General features: G+C 47.2%; 1 long non-coding RNA gene across 1 annotated transcript in view; it reads left to right on the plus strand.

Annotated features, from left to right (window-relative positions):
* The window catches only part of LOC143126328 (uncharacterized), a 55,104-nt gene extending 36,928 nt beyond the window's left edge, over positions 1-18,176 (plus strand). The window contains exons 3-4 of the long non-coding RNA XR_012987461.1: positions 12,530-12,609; positions 18,108-18,176. This is a non-coding gene — a long non-coding RNA (uncharacterized LOC143126328). The remainder of the gene's footprint in view (positions 1-12,529; positions 12,610-18,107) is intronic.
* The last annotated feature ends 601 nt before the right edge of the window (positions 18,177-18,777 follow it).

Below are 18,777 nucleotides of genomic sequence, written 5' to 3' on the forward strand. Positions count from 1 at the left end.
GTGTGTGCGTGTGCGTGTGTGCGTGTGCGCGCGCGCGCGTGTGCATGCAGGGCACACACACCCTTCTCAGCGGATGCATTGGGAAGGCATGGTGAACTAAAGAGCAGCAGTTTCACAAGGTCAGGCCCAGAGCTCATTAAGAACAGAGAAGGGGGGGTCCCAGACGTCCCATTCTCACTAACCTTATTCTGTAATTAGTCATTGTTGCCTCTTAACACTCTTGACTGGAGGGAGGGGGAGCTGAAGCAAAACCATTACTGACGAGGATCTCTGGCCTCAATGCAACCTCCCACCCCCACCCCAACCAACCCCAGCAAACCACACCCCACTCCAGCATCATCCCAGAGGTGAGGGCTGTGGTAGAATACCCTGCCCTTTCCCCCCTCCACCTCAACCAGCCTCGCTCTCAGAAGGATCTTTTGCCTCGTGCCACAGGCCATCACGGTGTGGTGCCCACAGCCTGTCTGTCAGACACCAGCAGACATGAGGGGGTGTGTGTGCAGGTCATGGTTGTCTTGGACTATGGGTTAATGGGAGTGCTTTTGGGCTCTGTGTTGCCGGGGTGTGTTATTGGAGGGAGAGGGCTGGTGCTCAGTGGAGCCTCCTCATGCCTCATGGCTGGACGTGGTGGATGGTGACAGGAGCACAATCATCTCTCATCTCTCATCACTGCAGTCGGAGGTCTTCAGGCATCCATCAGGGTTGCCTCTGATAGACTCTGATGGATGTCCCCATAACACACACACACACACACACACACACACACACACACACACACACACACACACACACACACACACACACGCATACACAAACACGCACACACAAACACGCACACACACAAATGCACACTGATCCAGGGCATTTTGTGTACAGCTCCAGGGATGACTGACTCAATAAGAAGGGGGTGGCGGTTGATCAGATGCCCTACTCCACAAGAAGGCATAGCTGAGGTGAGGACATATTTGGGGCTTGTGATGCTGATGTATATACATTGCCATCTGTGTGTATGGCTGTCTGGGCAGTCTGCTGGAGTCAGTTAGGATGAAAGCAGTGATTCAGGGCCCATTATTTATTTTTGCCGTAATTTCGTTTGGTTTCAGTGGGTTGTGACAAGTCTCTCATGGACGCACTAAATAAACACTGCCATAATCTCTTCCCATGATTCATCGCGGCGCACAGTCTTGCGGGCGCGTCTTGTGGAGCACTCCCAAATGCAGCATGGGGGGGCGGGGGTGGGGGGGGCTGGAGAATGGTTCACATCTCCCAAACGAGATTCCGCTCTCAGTAACTTTTTTCCTTGAGAAAAAGCATCCGCACGCTCCTGACAGAAGCCAAGTCGGCCTACATGTTTGTTTTCATGGAAGTGTGGGAGGGGTGTGGTGGGGGTGTTTAGGGCGGGGAGTGGTAGGGTGGGGGCGGGTGGCTTGTGACTAAATTGCCGTAAATTACATCTTGTGGAAACAGTATTGCATTGTCCATTTGTCTCATCAGAGCGATGGGCCGCCTGTCAGCTGAATGCGTCTTTATGAGGCTGAAATGAATGACGGCTCAGCCCGGGAGAAGTTTGGAGCGGGCGTGTGGGGATCCCAGGGTGGCGCGCCAACGGGGGAGAGGGGACAGACTTGATGGGATTGCAGAAATCTATGAGGGCCATGATGAATGCCTGAAATAGGTTTGTCGCGATCCTGATAAGCCATTTGTTTTCATTAGGCTGATGGTAGCCTTAGTCCATGGGGTCCGTGGAGGTGTGGTATGGGGCTGGTGGGTGGAGGAGGCGGAGGTTGGGTTGGAGAGACAGAGAGCTGTCTCTCCACGAGCTTGAGGTGCGTCCTCTGAACGCGTAGGGCCAGGCTGGCTCCAGGAGGCTGGGTCGCCCGGCGAGCCCTATATAGCTGGTATCAGAACCAGACAGGCCTTCTCAGAGATAGCCCCCCCCCCCCAGCCCCCATGCACCGGTGAAATATCAGTCACTGGCTGTCGCCGCTTTGCTCTCGTTGGAGCATGTCCATTAAATATTGATGACGCCTTATCTTCAGGCATGATGGGGGGGGGGGGGGGTGGGGTGGTAGGGGTGGAGGTGGGGAGGAAAATAAAGGGGAGGGGAGGTTGATGTGGTCACGAGTTGCACCTCCCCAGATTCATGCTCTGCTGCTCAGTTACAATGCAGATAGTGGCTCCGTGTGCAGGGGATGGAGTGGATCGGAGGGATCCACTCTGGATCCGGCCCAGAGGCGGCTGCCGCCAGAGCCACGTCCGCTCAGAAGGCTCGTCGTAGTTTTTGTGGTGCTTACCATTGGTGTGTAATGGAAAAGATGCAGATTGCACTGCACAGGCAGAGATATTTGTGTTGTTTATTTTGTGTGTGTGCTTCGGGTGGTGTGCAAATGTGAGGGGGATAGAAGGTCACATGATTTGAGATCTGTGTTGAGCTGCAGGGCAGATATGTGAGCCGTCGCCCAGCTCAGTGGGGTAACACACACGCGTGCGCAGGTGGCACTCAGGCTCTACAGCTGCTCTCCGGCTGTGTGTGTGTGTGTGTGTGTGTGTGTGTGTGTGTGTGTGTGTGTGTGTGTGTGTGTGTCTGTCTGTCTGTGAGGCAGAGAGAGAGAGAGTGAGTATGTATGCCAATGGTGCTGCTTCAGTCTACATTGAGGGGAGATGTGTCGACACACAGCCCACAGAAAGCGAGGGAAAGCCCCAAACCACGTCTCCTCTGCGCGGAGCCTGCAGCCACCCTGTGCGAGGCCTAGCGGAGGCTGTACCCCGGAGTCAAACGAGGCTGTGACAGGAGCTTCTGTCACCACACGAGCGTCCCCTGCAGCGATGGGAAATAATCCTAGAGAGAGGGAAGACACAGATTGAGCCTCTGGCACTCTAAGAGCAAATGGTGGAACCACTCTGATGTGTGTGTGTGTGTGTGTGTGTGTGTGTGTGTGTGTGTGTGTGTGTCTCTCTCTTTCTGTGTGTCTGTGTCTCTCTTTCTGTGTGTGTTTGTGTGTGTGTGTGTGTGTGTGTGTGTGTGTGTGTGTGTGTGTGTGTGTGTGTGTGTGTGTGTGTGTGTGTGTGTGTGTGTAAGTGTGTGATTAAATGGCAATTACCTGTGTTTCAGTGTTTATGGGTTCTTTTGTATGAACGTGTGAGTGTGTTTGTGTTTGTGTGTGTGTGTGTGTGTGTGTGTGTGTGTGTGTGTGTGTGTGTGTGTGTGTGTGTGTGTACATGTCTGCCTCTGGGTTATTGGGAGAAGGGGTGTGTGTGAGGAGGGGGTGCTTGTAGATGCACTGGGCATTTTGGATAGGCGATCCGCACGGCTACAGGACTCCATGGCCTGGCTCGGGCTTCCAGGCCCTCCATAATTGGGAGCCTTCACTATTGATTAGGAGATTAGGCCTGAGCGCACATGGCTCCCATACTGGAATGCGCACAGTGGGCAGGAGCCGGTGGGGCGGGAGCAGACAGCTGATTGGCCGGATGGTAGTGATAGGTTGTGAGGGGGCATGGAAGAGCTACATATGTAACATGGCCTCATGAGTTCCAAAATGGCCGATGCACTGTGATGGGAGAGACAATCCTTTGATATCCATTCTGAGGTACACAGATGAGAGTGGTTAATGGTGACTTAAAAATATAGTTAAATTAAGTATATCTTGATCTAGGTTGTTGACCATTAAGCTGAGGGAGTGAACAGGCTGTGCTTTAGAAACAATGTCTGAACTGGACGACTTAGGACACAATGGGTTAACTGGCCTAGCCATGACAGAATAAAAGCAGGCAAAATCAATAGGAGGAAAAATAGGAAAATGACATGCCTCTCCAGTTGGGAGATCTAATCTCCAATATCCATTTACAACACCAGGACTCGCTTTAGCAATTACAGGCCATCTCCACTGGCAGCTCCTCTTTTAGATCGCTGTAGAAAGGGCTCTAAAACACATTCAATAAAGACTGTGTTTGTTTTATTACGGAGAAATATTTAAAGTAGGGCTCATGTTGAAATCTGTGCATCGATGTGTAGTCAAATATGTGAGTATTCTTTTCTTTCAGCTGAGCCAAATGGAATCTTAACAAACTCAAAAAAATAAATGTTCCCCAATTACTGCTAATTCTTTTATTATTTCTAATTTCCCATTCTCTTCTGCGATTAGTTCCTTTTTTGCTTCCTGATATTAAAGTCAAATATTTCTGTCTGCAAGGTTAGGCGGTCACATTAATAAACATTGACATGCATGCATTGAAAACCATGGCACATTCCAATCCAAGAATTTTGGACTCACTTTTCATTTTTTTCCCCCTGCCTTTCTCTTTCCTCTCCTCTCTCTTCTTCTCTCTTCTCTCTTCTTCGTCTTCTCCCTCTTAAGGAGCGCTTTGTAGTCTTGCCGTCGCTCCTTATCTATGCTGGCACGAAGCACTTGCCTCTGTCACTGTCCTCATGTTCAGAGCGGACTCCCGCCTTTGTGCTCCCTAATGAACTTTGACCAAAATTAGACATACTTTTCAACTTTTAAACCGGAGCCCCCCCCCTTGAATGGCTCCTTTGTTGCCACGGCAGCGCGGCACTGGGCGGATGAAGGAATGCCGAGCTCCTCTCTCGCAGACATGTGGAATTTGGGCCTCAGCCCTGGGAGAATGGGCCCAGAACCCCCCTCAGGCACTCTGGATGGGCACGGGCATTCTCACAGAGCCACTGAGCTGCCTGCCTGCCTGCCCACCACACAGACCCTCTGGACACGATCCTCCACATCGCCCCCCCCCACAACTCTCTCTCTCTCTCTCTCTCTCTCTCTCTCTCTCTCTCTCTCTCTCTCTCTCCCTTTCTTTTTGCTCTCTTCCATTCTGTCTTTCTCCCTCCCCATCTTTCTCTCTCCTGGGCTGTCTCACTGTCTCTGTTTGTGTCGGGTGTTTTTTTTTGTCCCAGTGTTTACTTCTGTCTACTCCACTGGTCTCCTGCAGCGGGTCTGTATTGCTACCTGCCTGTCGTCTCCCCCCACCTCTCCATCATTCCGTCTGTCTTCATCCAACATAACGTAGCATCTCTGTCTCTGTGCTTGTCAGTCTCTTTACCTTACCCCCTTGCCACAACTTCTACCCCCTGAGTTTTTTTACCTTCTCGTTTTCTCCCTCTCCCCCTCTCTCCCTCTCCCCCTCTCTCCCTCTCCCTCTCTTTCTCCCTCATTCTGGAGCCGAGCAGCAGTGGTGCGGTGGGCTAGTGAGAGGGGCAGGATTATAAATCAAGGTAAACGGGGCCTGTTTAACCCCTGCTATGATGTCGTCACCAGCAGAGCGCACATGCTGTTTTACGCCTCTCCCCTCGCCTAATTTGCGCCGCCTCGTCACGGCTCTCTCTCTCTCCGAGCTGCCGCCACTGCTGCCGCTGCCGTGGGGCTGCCGTGCCGTGCCGTGCCGTGCCGTGCCGTGCCGTGCCGTGCACTCCCCCTCGCCTCGCCTGTTCCGGGCGCGGTAAAGAGAATCGGTGTACACTGTCATGCTCCTCATCTCCCCGCAGCTCCCTGAGCATCTCAGCTGTGCCTGTTAGCAGAGGTGGAAGGGGAACAAAGACTGGAAGGCTTAATCAGGACCGTGCACATGTGGGTGTGTTTCCCAATACGCCTCAATTTGTTTTAATGAGTGCACATATTTAAAAATATACAGATATAGAGGCTAATGTCTGTTGCTGTTTTGATAGAGATGGATTTTTTTTTTTTTGTTGGTGTAAACCAATGAAAATAGACTGTGGAGAAAAACAGCTGACGAAAGGGGTAGAAATGTGATACGGAGAAATGGGTTGAGGAAAGGAGGGAGACAGAGGAGGAGAAATGGAGAAAGAGATAGAGCCAGGGAGAGATAAGAAGAAAAAGGAGGGGGAAAAAACACAGTGAGTGGGTCACGCGACGCTGTCCCCTTTGCACTGTGTCGTCGCCCACATTCTGCTAGTTTAAATGAAAAATTAACTCAATTAAGCCCAATGATGAATGGAAGCGACAGTGACAGTTGGAGAGCAGCATCATGTGTGGTGACTGATGTGTGTTGGGGAGGAGAAGGCTGAGCCCGGAGGTCATTGACATTTAAAACCCCGAAGACCCCGCTGCCCTGCAGTCAGATTCACAGCATGCATCACACACACACACACACACACACACACACACACACACACACACACACATACACACACACACACACACACATACACACACACAGACACACACAGTTGTTGAGCACTGAGACTACTGTGCTCTTAGGGTAATTTTGACACCTACTGATGGTACAAATGTTTATGTGATGTGTGCTTCTGTGCAAGCTTAAAGGTTATGCATCACAGTAATTGCTGTTAAAAATGTTTTGTTTTAAGAATGCATCTCAGTGTATTGAAGTGAAAGCATGTTATGTATGATGCAATATGTAATGCGAAGCTATAGGTTACCAGATGTAAATGTAATACAATGAGGGGTTTCATTGTAAGGATGTATGCCAATTAGTATGCCTCTTAATGGCATCCTGGGTGTGAAACTGTGATCCTTGTCCTCACTGGATAGACTCTAGATCGGCTCATGCTGTCTGTCTAGGACAACAGCTTGCTAATAGTATTAAAGAGTATTAGAGTGACAATAATTAATCATTGTAATGATGTGGCTTTTTGAAATGGGCATACCTGGATTTAGCATAGGAACAGCTGGGGCTTGATGTGATGCTAAGACAGGTGTGTCCCTGTGTGCCCCTAGCAGCAGACAAAACCCCCCACCCCCCCTCAACACACTCTCTCTCTCACACACACACACACACACACACACACACACACACACACACACACACACGTGCGACTGCAGTGACACTTAGAATGGCTCAAGGGATGCTAAGCAGACATGAGAAATGTCACGTCTCTTATCTTGGTTTTATCACACCATCTGATATCATTAGTGATATCACTTGCATATTTTATTGAGTCACGGAGTGTGTACAGTATGCAACTAGCGGAAAGTTGTGAACGCCTGTATCTATTCGACATGAACTACCTGTTTGCTCATTTAGTCATCTTTGCCGGCCACTATTCACAGTAATGTTCTACCACAAAGTAATTAGATGCTCTCTCAATGAGCGTGGATATATTTCTCATGAGTGTTTGTGATTGACTACATTTGTCTACCTGAGTCTGTGTGTGTGTATGTGTGTGTGTGTGCCTTCTTCCCTGGCTGTCCCTCCTTCCTCTGTATTTGTATATATATGTGTGTGCTTGTGTGTGTGTGTGTGTGTGTGTGTGTGTTTATGGATGAGACAGACATCGACAAACACAGACAGAGAGAGAAAGAGACTCCCAGCATTTGTGTCTGGCTGAGGGGCAGAGCTGCCAGCCATCCTGAGCGGTGTGGTGCGGAGCGGTGTGGTGTGGTGTGGTGTGGTGCGGTGCGGTGTGGTGTGATGGCACTCCCGCGGTGGCAGGCAGGCAAGCAGCGGCTGTGGAGCTGTGGCTGCAGCCAGGGCCAGGGGCACCACTCGCTCTCCCTCTTTCTCTCTCGGCCGTGATGAATGGGCCTATCGCCGGTTTAAATTATTTCCTACAGATCTCATTTAGGCCCTTGAAGAAGAGATCCAGCCTGTTTATTCATTTCACATTTGCACCCGGCTTCAATATCTTTGTCTATGCCTGCAAAGAATTTTCTCCACCCCGGTCCACCCCTCCCTACCCCTCACCCCCCCCACCCCCCCCCACCCCCTAGAAAAAGAGGGGAAAAAGCAATTTGCGCAATGTACATAAAATGATGCTCTCACAGTTTTGATAACCTGCATAAATTATAAAGCGTAATTAAATATTATACCCTGTGTGTCGCCAAGGAGAAAGAGAGAATGAGAGAGGAAAGGGAGACAGATAGACAGAGGAGACAGATAGAGGGAAAAAAGAGAAGAAAAGGAGAGAGAGAGAGAGAAGGAGGGAGAGCAGGAGGGAGCACCGTACAGTCCTTGGATTCCTCTGGATCTCATAATTGTTTTTATTGATTCTTTCTTAAGGTGAAATGGTTTAAAGATAACAATAGCAGGGGAGGTAAGAGTAGATATGGGGAGCAGACAGCCAGGGCTTTTGTTTCAAGCACATAAATCAACGGGGCTTTTGGCATTGTGAAATTGCCTCAGAGGTGGCCCATATATTTAAATGGAATATTAAAAATTTAAATTGTTCGGCACATGGAGGCGTGGAAGCGTCTCTGGCGAGAGCGTGATTGACCCAAAAATATATTTAAATTACCACAGCTAAACAGCATCTGCTCCTGACTGGGAGGGTGTGTGTGTGCGTGTGTGAGCGTGCGTGTGTGATTGTGTGTGGCACGCGTGTGTTTTCTGTCAGAGTGTATATTTGTGTGTATTTGGCTGTTTGCAAATTCTGTTTGAGTGTTCATTTGTGTGGATGTGTGTTTTTATGTATGAATGAGAGACTGTGTATGAATATGTTTATATATATATATGTGTGTGTGTGTGTCTGTGTATGTGACTGTGTGTGTGTGTGTGTGTGTGTCTGTCTGTGTGACTGTGTGTATGCGTGTGTGTGTGTGTGTGTGTGTGTGTGTGTATGTATGAGCATGTGTGAGGGTGTGAATTGGGGCCTCGCTGGCTGGCGACCATACCAAGAGGCCGGCAGCTGATTTGAGGAGGGGAATTGATGCGAGATGGTTGTCGCGCTGATACTGCGTGCCCCCCCTCCCCCCCGCACGCCACTTAATGGCCCCAACCAAAGGAGATGACGTACGTCTGGTCTCGTCTTGTCTCGGCAGCAGTGTTGTGTGACACAGGGGTGGTGGTGCGGGGGTGCGGTGGTGTGGTGGTGTCGGGGTGTGGTGGGGTGGGGGTGTGGTGGGTGAGCTCCCGTTCTGTTCTCCCCTGGAGGGAGCTGCTGGAAGCCGCGCGGCGGAAGGGCTTCCCACCAGGCCTCACACTACTCACACGCCTGGCCGTGTGGGCGCGCTCTTATATTGCACAAACACACGTCACCCGCTTTGTGTGTGTGTGTGTGTGTGCGGGTGTGTGTGTGTGTGTGCGGGTGTGTGTGTGTATGTATGTGTGTGTGTGTGTCAGTGGGTGACTGTGGGCGACGGAGTGTATGTGCACTAGAATGGTTGTGGATGTGAGTCACTCGTGGGTAATATGGTGGAGTGTAGCGGTGCCAGTGAGTCGTTTCTGTGGGGGTGTGTGTTCAATCATCGACAACAACCACCAGCTTCTGAGAAGGCTTGAACTTTGTGTAGTACTGACCTAGATCTCCAGTCAAAACTTGGTCTTCATGCCGACATGAGGGATGTCTTCATGCTGTTTTGCATCGTACGCTATACTGTACCAAAGCAAAGATAAGCAAAAGCTCCCAGTTTATATTGCAATGGAGTTTACATTTTCACTACTAATGTTAGTTTTGTGTAGGTCTATTTAGGGGAATAAAAAAGTGAAACATTTTGAAGTCAATATGAGCATGAATGATTAATGTGATGTTCTGTACTTTTCTTGTAGTACATCCGAGTTGAAGTGCAACTTAAAGTTCTCATCTGCTATATTTCTAAATCCAAACATTCTGAGGCATCATCTCTGAAATGAAGTAGGGAAGTGTATAAATAGCAACAAGCATGACAACATCACAGCAAACTCCTGCTTCCTTTATCACACTGAACTTAAACATCTGATACACATGGTCAATTATGTCCCTCACTGAGCTGCATTATTTATAAACACCAATGTTGTTTTTCTTACAATACAGCTCACTTAGTGGGTGATATTTACCATACTTGATTAAACCATCTAACATATGGTTTATCTTTAGGCTGCAGTAAGAAATCTTCTTTGTTAGAAATCACTGGCAGTGTTGTCACAGTATATTGTCATATACAGTATTTATACATATCTTCTATATTCTCTGGTTTGAGTGCTCATTTCATATCCAGGTTTGAGTATTTGTTATTGTTTGCTTTGGGTATCCTCTCCCAGTGTCTCTGTCATCTCTCACTAGGTTTGCGTTATTTCGGCGCTGGTATTGTGTTCTAGGCCACGGCGCAGATTGAGTGAGCCGCGGCACAAGACATTAAAGAAGGTGACGGGCACCAAGATGGATGGATTGGGCTGGGAGTTTCATTAACTATGCTTAAAAAAAGGTGGCCCTCGGTGCTCTCACGGCACAGCAAGCCCTGCTGGCGCTGGGGAGAATCTCCTGTCTTCTGCCTGTGTGTTTATTCAAATTTTACAGACGGGGGTACTTTTTCCAGTTCAGCACCTCAAAACAGTTCTGCGAGGGAAAACGCATTATGCCTGCGTTATTATGCAATTCATCACCAATAATAGATTTGTTTACGGGGACCCGACGCAGGCAGCTCTCTGCACTGCTTTTTCTAAAATAATAATAATAATACTAATAATCATAAGAGCTCGGCAAAAAGCCCAGCGTTGCTTTCACAGAGCCCTGCACTTTGAGTGGAGACGAGAGCTTAGATAAAGTCTCGAATGCCGTTTTGTTTTTAAAACAGCCTGTAATGTCTTGGGGGATCTCTGTGAAACCAGGTGGGTGTTCGGCTCAGTTCACTTCACCACAGAAACACACACACACACACACACACACTCAAGCACACACATACACACATACACACTCAAGCACACACATACACACATACACACTCAAGCACACACACGCATTTGCACGTTCACACACACCAAGCTCCACTGAGATGTCTCTAGCGGTGATATGAATCTCTTAAAACCCTCCCTTGGTCTTTTGTTTCTGCTGAATAAATCAGCACGTTAGCCTGACTTTAGCAGTTTAGTGCTGGGTAATTTCTGCACACCCTCCCTCAGCCACCCTCCGCACTCCCCCTCCCCCCCCCCCCCCCTTCCCCCACTCACACATACTCCCCACCCCACACTCTTGGGAGGCCTTAAATGAGTTCTCAAGCTGCCGTTGAACATAGCATAGCGTGTTTAAAAGATCACAGGGCGATTAGCTTCTCTGCGGCGCTCGTGTCTACGAGCGCTGGCCTGTGCCTGTTAAAGAGTCTCTTTCTCCCCTCACTTCATCCCTCAAATCCTGGAGAGCTCTTGCATGGACGCCATAGCTTTGCTCCGGAGGGGTTGCAGGCCTGCCCCTCTTGAGACAGACAGAGAAAGAGAGAGAGAGAGAGAGAGAGAGAGAGAGGAGAGAAGACAGTGAGTTAAAGCAGCCTGCTCCAGCCCCCTTCCTCCCCTGTTAGCGGTGGTGTAGTGATTGCCCTCGCCTGCTCTGTCAACTCTGACCAGCCCGCAGTGACATAATCGGGGATGACAAGCTCATCAACTGTCTGCTCTACCTGGTGCACACAAACACACACAGATAAAGGAGCGCACATGCACGGATACATTCACAAAGACACCTGTCTTGCATACGATGGGCTCCATCACCTCCTGTAGAGAGGATTGCAGAGTGATGTGATATTATGGTGATGTGGCGGTGTATAATACCAGGGGACTGTTGTTCTGGTCAGTTCACCTTGAACAATGCTGATAGTGTTATGGTCACACAGGGCTACGTCTAAAGCAGTGGTTTTGATTATACAGTATGAATGGCTATATTTGTTGTACCTGGACACCTGATGTTGTGATGTTTGTGAGAAACACACAATCTATACAAATGTCCACACAGTTTTTCACACAGTTCAGTTGACACAGTGAGAAAAAGCAGAATGTAAAAATTTGAAGGAAATTTAATTTACTTTTGTTGGTTACTTTTTTCACATGTGACATGTCCATGTCATAGTACGTTTTTGTATGAATTTATTATGACTAAAGCAATAGTCTAATTGATTTTTTTTTATTACTGATACCATGCCATAGTTTGTCATAACACAAACTCTAAAGTTCGTGTGTAGCGAAGGCCATTAGTAGTCTTTTTAATACTGCTGAAAGGTACATTCAGTTTACATACAATGACATAACACCTATTAATACTGTAAAATCCTTCCTGTGTGTGTGTTGGGCTAAGCCTGTGCGGTGTGCGTTTTTGTATTGTAGAGCCTCTGGTTCTCTCTGGCTCTCAGCAGGCTTCCCAGCTGCACACCTGGCCAGATTAACGTGGAGGCATGGGACCTGAGGCAGGGACCTCACATGTGCTGAGATGATATGATGGGGATGATTACGGGGAACAGGTGTACCTGGCCATGTGTCCGTCTATCTGTCTGTCTTTTCGTCGAGGTACGCGCCGACCATATGTGGCCAGGTGTGGTTAACACCCCCACCTGTGCCATGTACGACTATAATCAATTTAACAGGATAGATTAATGATCAAATGTTCAAATCATGATTGCTTATCGACTTAAGCTAATCTCTTAATGCTACTGGTCTCCTCATGCTGTTGTGCCAATCATATTTTCCTGTTTTTTTGTATCCTTCCTGTTGAGTGTGTGTGTGTGTGAGAGACTATGTATGTGTGTATGAGTGTATTTATATGTGTGTGTGTGTGTGTGTGTGAGAGAGAGAGAGACTATTGTTTTGCTTGCGAGTGTATTTATGTGTGGCTGTTTGTGTGTGTTCTCTTTTTCAGCCCCTTATTATCTGCCCAGCAAAAGTGTTTGAAGTGCCATCAGAGAGAGATGCCACAGTCTATACTGTAACCTGAGTTCCGTAAGTGTCTCTGTGATTTGCATGAAATGCAAAGCAGATGTCAGTAATCCTCATGAATGTAAAAGCAGCTCATTGACTCTTAACTGTTTTGTTAGCAGTGGTGGCAAGAAGGACTATGAATACCACATTGATGTAGCTATCACCTTGCATTTGGACTTGAGGAATATGCCTGTGAATAATGTGCATGTGGATGTGTGCCCATGTGTGCGACTGCGTCAAGCTAGAGGTGAAATGGGGGAAAAAGCAAATCTCTTTTAGGCATTATCAAGTGTCTCCCTTTAGAAATCCAACACGCCTTTCAATATTGAGAGTAAAAAGAACATGTTCAAGACTTTCTCCTGCCTGCTGGAATTAGTCAAAAGACCATTTTTAGTAATAAATTATGCATTGAAACAAAGAGATAGTCTCTTTTTTTGTTCACTGCACATGGGCCCCGGCGAATGCCTTTAAAAATCTTTAAAATTGTCCATTCAACTCAAACTTACTGAGTGTAGCAAAAATGTCAAAGACATAAAGTCGGCGAAGATTGAATAAAATAATGCAGGGAGACAGATTAGTCATGCAGAGAGCCCGCACGGTCCTTTCAGCCGAGCACAATACCACTTTTTATAAGCGCTCTATCTCCACAAAAGGCTGCGTTCAATATATCGAGGATGATACATGGTCAGACGTGTAATCTCCCTTTGATTCCCTGCACTCATTCATCCCGGAACCTTTTCAGGACTGACACTGATGAGCTACAGGGCCCTGTCGGCTCCCCATGTTCACCACCACCCTGCCTCCGCCGCGGCCGGCCCCTCATCCGTCCATCCGTCTGCCCGTTTGTCTGTCCGTCTGACCGTCCTGTGTCAGCCTGAGTTCATCATGCCTAATGCTGCTCTGCTGTAATGTCTTACACACACAAAAACACACACACACATACTGTAGATACACACATGTACACGTACGATATGCTCTGTGCGTGGGGAAGTTAGCATGCGCCATTTGGGTCAGATGGGGGTTGGCGGTGGCCGTGTTCATCAGTCGCCATGCGCTAACGACGTGGCATTCTGGCAGGCCACCGACTGACAGGATTGACGACGGCGCTGGTGCAGACATACACGAGCACGCGTGCGGCGCTTCCGCCTGACGTTGACGGAGCGCCACCGTGTCAGCCGAGGGTGAAAGCGCGTGATTGGGCTGGGGACCCCGGCGAGACGTGGCGTCTGTCACTGGTTAAGATTTGAGGGGAACGCTCGACACAGACCCTCATGCATCATCTCACGCCGGACTGCCCTCTGATTGTCTGTGTGTGTGTGTGTGTGTGTGTGTTTGCGTGTTGGGAGGGGGTGGGAAAGCCAAGATGAGAGTTGACAAGTGTTGTGACTACTGTGCGTGGTCAGACATGGGCAGGGAAATGTTGTATAATGTTACTTACGACAAGATGTTGTACAAATATCTATGTATGTATCTATGAGTGCTTATTAGTCAGACAGGGCTTAGTGCATTATAATTTAGTGTGCTCTCAATGAGACACTTCATGTGTGTGTGTGTGTGAGTGTGTGTGTGTGTGTGTGTGTGTGTGCATGTTGTCCTCGTGTATCATAGCAGCAAGGAGTGATTTGTGTATGCAAGTGTGTGTGTGTGTGTGTGTGTGTGTGTGTGTGTGTGTGTGTGTGTGTGTGTGTGTGTGTGTGTGTGTGTGTGGGGAAAGAGATGAATCAGTATCCCTGGGAGATAGTGTGCTGCATTACTGACGGGCTTGTGCACCACTTAACCTAATCTAGCATATGATTATGAGCCCCAGTCAGGGGCGTCTCCCTCTCACGCTTCAGTGCCAGCCTGCCTATGCCCGCCGGGCGTGGCATAGGACAACCCCCCAACTACTCACACACACACACACACACACGTCACTGTCACACACTCAAGCAGCTCCTCCCCGCTCCTCAACCCTCAGTCACCTCCCAAAAATAAACATCCCCTCCTTCGTCCGCAAACGTCTTCTGCCTTACCTGAGGACAGTGAATGATGTGCACTAAATATTATGACTGCCTCATGTCCTGGGATAATTGATTTCCCCCCCTCCCTGTATACACACATATACACACACACACAGGTTCACACATACACACAAGTGTGCACACACAACCATTTACTTCCTCTGAGCTGTTCATTTTACAAATTCTATAACCTTTTAGAAATTCTTTCTGTGGAGAAGATTGCCGCCTGGCCTCAGATTCATTATGGTGATTGAATCCTCTTCAATAGAAAACTGTTTAAAGAGTGAGGGAGGGAGAGAGAGAGGGAGAGAGAGAGAGAGACATCTTCAGCGCCTGAGACTGAAGGCAACATGGGTTAAAAGCTTGTCTGGCTGGCATAATTCACTGCTGCTGAGCCAAACAATCACATCGCATTGTGACCTTCATATGATACAAAAAAGAGGAGGCCGTAAAAAAGCCTCCTGTCTCCCCCCCTCCTTTTCTCTCTCCCTCTCTCCTTCCCTCCATCATTTCTAGCCCTCCCCTTCGTCTTCCACCATTTTTGGTCTGTGGAGCGCATCACAGCCTGTATCCAATAACGAATTAAATATCTAATTATTAACACTGCAGAAAGGGGTGCACATTGTGGAATAAGCCCCTTGCTCTAATCATTGAGTTGAAAAAGCAGCCTTGTTTACAATGGGAGATGATGTACATATATAATTTCTCCCTCTCCCTCACTCTCCTTCCCTTGCTCCTTTTTACTCGCGTAGCACCTGGACCTACACTATTCATCATGCCGATGACTCCGAACATGAATTAGTTTTCCTTTTTTATGTGCGAGATGAGAGGGCCAGATGGTATAAAATAAAAAAAAGCAAAAAAAAAAAAAGAAAGAAATGGAGGACATGGTGGGTGCTGTATGTTATCGTAGGGGTCCATGGTAGTACGGGATTAGGGTGGATTTTTGACGGCGTTTCGCTCTGAATTATAGCTTTTCACATGCCCTTCATTGTCATCTCTTTATACTTCAAACAAGAAATTGTCCAACTCTAATTAGTCGATATAATTGCAGCCGGATGAAGCGCTGCCAATCGGACCCAAGCTCGAGCAAGGTGGAGTGGTTTTGTTCTCCTTCGCTCCTTTTCATCTGCGGCTCCTGTTTTTTCCCCTCCTTTCTCTCTCCATTCCTCTCACTGTCTCTCCCCCTCTTTCTCAAAGAGAGAAAGGACCCTCTCGAGAGGTCTGGAGGTTACATGCGCATTATTAGAGCATCACTTGTGGGCAATTATGAGACCCTCAACATCCTCTGTACCTGCTGCAAGCTGCGGTTTATGGGGGACAAGTGCAGACATGAACAGGCCTTTTTGCAGCTGCTATGTGTTTCTCTTTGTATTTCACCCTCTCTGATTTTGACAGTGACACCGTGTGAAGCATTGTTTGTTTGCTGAGATGGAAGGTTTTAGTGCATGCCCTCTCAATGAACACTCGAGAACGAGAGAGACATGGTATACTACCTATATATCCCACTGGCTGTTTACCGGCAAATCGTTGGAAATTGGCACCATCATCGAACCGGCGGCTCTTGGGCTCTTCAGCAGGACTGCCGACCTTTGACTTCGGCCCCTGGTCCCTCTCCCTTACCACTCGACCTTTCCCCTGGAGTTCCTCTCCAGCTCACATCACCTTGAAGTACGCCGGTGATGGCTTTTCGGTTTGCATGTTGTCGCTGTGGCACGGTGCTGCGCGACGCTCAGGTTGGTGTTGTCAGGTTAGACAGCTGAGATGGACCGGTCCTCCCCGCCCGGCAGGCCGTGGGTGGCCTCGGCAGTCCAGCCTAGGCGTGTTCGGCAGTGGCGACAGCCTGGCATTGTCACATCATCAATCATGATTATAAATCCTAGTGCGTCCTTGCTACGTTAACTCTGTGACCCTATGCAGCCAATCTCAATTAAATCTCTGATGAATATATGATTCATCCACACGCACTGTCACTCGGCTGTCATTCATTCGCTGACAAGAGCCCCGCTTTTATTTTTGGCTCAGATGCAAATATCATCTGAGGGATTTAAAGAAAAAAAATAAAGAAAAAATAAACAACTCTGAGAAGTGATTATGACTGGGAGGAAGATGTTCATTCAACACCAAAGGGGGTTAAGCCAGAGTTTGGCTGGCAAAGGCAGGGCCAACTGAGACATATAGCTCCAAATCGGAAAAGTTTGAAGCATTGTTTTGAATCTTAACAAGGGGACTTAGACAAGGAAAATAATTTGTCTTTCTCTTTTTTTCAGCTTTCCTCTTCCCATTGCATGTAACCAAGCACATAAATAGCTATCTTAACACTTGATGCTATTTTGAATAGCGGCAGGTCTCTGTGGGTTTTGGGGAGTGAGGCAATTTGCTTGTGAACAGGTGCATTTTTAATGCTTTCATACAATTAGAACAGAGTTTTAGCAGGAGCATTTTCCCTCTTTTTTTTCTTTTTGATCGCCTTGCCCATTTCATACCTATTTTGAATTGATTTGGCTCTCTAATTAAACTGAGGCGAAAATGTTAATTACCTAACAAGGTCACCTCTTTCTATCACCAAATATAGGGTTGTTCTTTTTTTTGCAGATTTCCCCTCTATCAACATTCAAAAGGAAAGCCAGGAAACAGTGTTAATTGCCTATCCTCAACCCTATTTTAACTTTGCATCTTACTCATGTAGTTCCATATTTAGCCCATAAAAAGAGTCTTATTGTATTGTCATTCCACTGCCGCTGTTCTTCTGTCTGGCACAATGTGTCCAGTCATCACAAAATCCCTTTGTTTAAACTCTAGGGGATGCGTAGAGGAGAAGTCGTGGACATATGGAGCTTTTAAATGGCGGTCTATTAGAAAAGAAGGCTGTGTCAGATGTTAAATCATGCAGCTGCTTTGCATTTAGAATGTGATTAGGTTAGTTAGATGACATTATTTCTTTAGATTCCTTTGAGCTTAAATTTAAAAATATAATGAGACTGTCTTCTTTTGTGAATATTGTCTAGTGCCTTGGCCTTGAAACATTTTTCCTTCTTGATTGTTATTGTATACAAAGAACCTGTTGTGTAAGTCATGTATGAGTGTCTTGTGCTCTTTCCAAATGTTAGTTGCACACTTCAAAAATCTCACTTTCTTTTTTATTACTCGGGGTTGAACATTCAAACACAATGAAGTACTGTTGTTAGTTTGTTTCTTAGTTTGTTTCCAAGTGTTCTAGATTCCACCAGCCTCACGGAGCCAGATGTATATTAAAAGTCTACAAGCATCCATATAGAAATGTGGTTTAGATGTGGGTGGAAATGCTCAGTATGTTTGCACCATTCTAAACAAATCCAATGCCATCTAAAGCGGCAGCTCAAAGTAATGGTGTTTACATTCAAGTAGGAAACAGCACAGAAAAATATGAGTTTTCTACAACTTATTCTCGCTGGGAATACTGATAATTAGTGCATGTTTGTTAAATTGTGAATTTGATGACTCTAAGAGATTCACAGTTTTATTTAATTTATACTATAGGCCCAAGTTCCACATACCCTACATCATGGAGATGGAAAAAACATGGAGGTTAGCTGGCCTTGAGGAGAAAAGGTAAAATCAGCTACCGTGATATTGTGATAATTTTTGTTCGGTACAATTTACATGCGAACACTGTGAAAAACTGCCCTAAAGAGTGGAGCAAATATGCATGTTCTTTCATTTCTCTTCATAGCTGTTTATGTGTTAAAGCAGTTGTTAAACAGTATCTACTATTTACCATAAAACCTTGATTTAAAGCTGAGTCCCAATTACACCATGTGCTAACTGCACGTGAACAACCGACTGTCTTGTACTGTAGCTTTGAATACTCTCTCAGTCCACACTGAATACGTTATATATATCCCGGTTTATTGCGTCATATTTCTTGTTCAAAGTTGCAGAACAACATGGGCGACAGAAAAAAAAAATAGAAACGGGGGTCAGACAAAAGTTATGTTCAAAACGTTGCGCTGCATCGTACTGCACAGCACTGTGCTCCAACAACTGCTCCCGAACCCCTTAAGAGATGTGCTAGTGACAAAAAATAGCATCTATGGGGATTAGCCTCCTTGCTAACACGCTTGACTCCCAATACACTCAGTACACTTCACAATTCCGGATTTACTTATACTGGCAGATCAACTTCTTGGTTATGTCAATACATCGACAG

The sequence above is a fragment of the Alosa pseudoharengus genome, unplaced genomic scaffold (assembly GCF_046254945.1).
Source record: "Alosa pseudoharengus isolate Yale_2024_CS ecotype anadromous, Long Island Sound unplaced genomic scaffold, YU_APseudo_1.1 YU_APseudo_1.1_scf_16, whole genome shotgun sequence".
Classification (NCBI taxonomy): Eukaryota; Metazoa; Chordata; class Actinopteri; order Clupeiformes; family Clupeidae; genus Alosa; species Alosa pseudoharengus.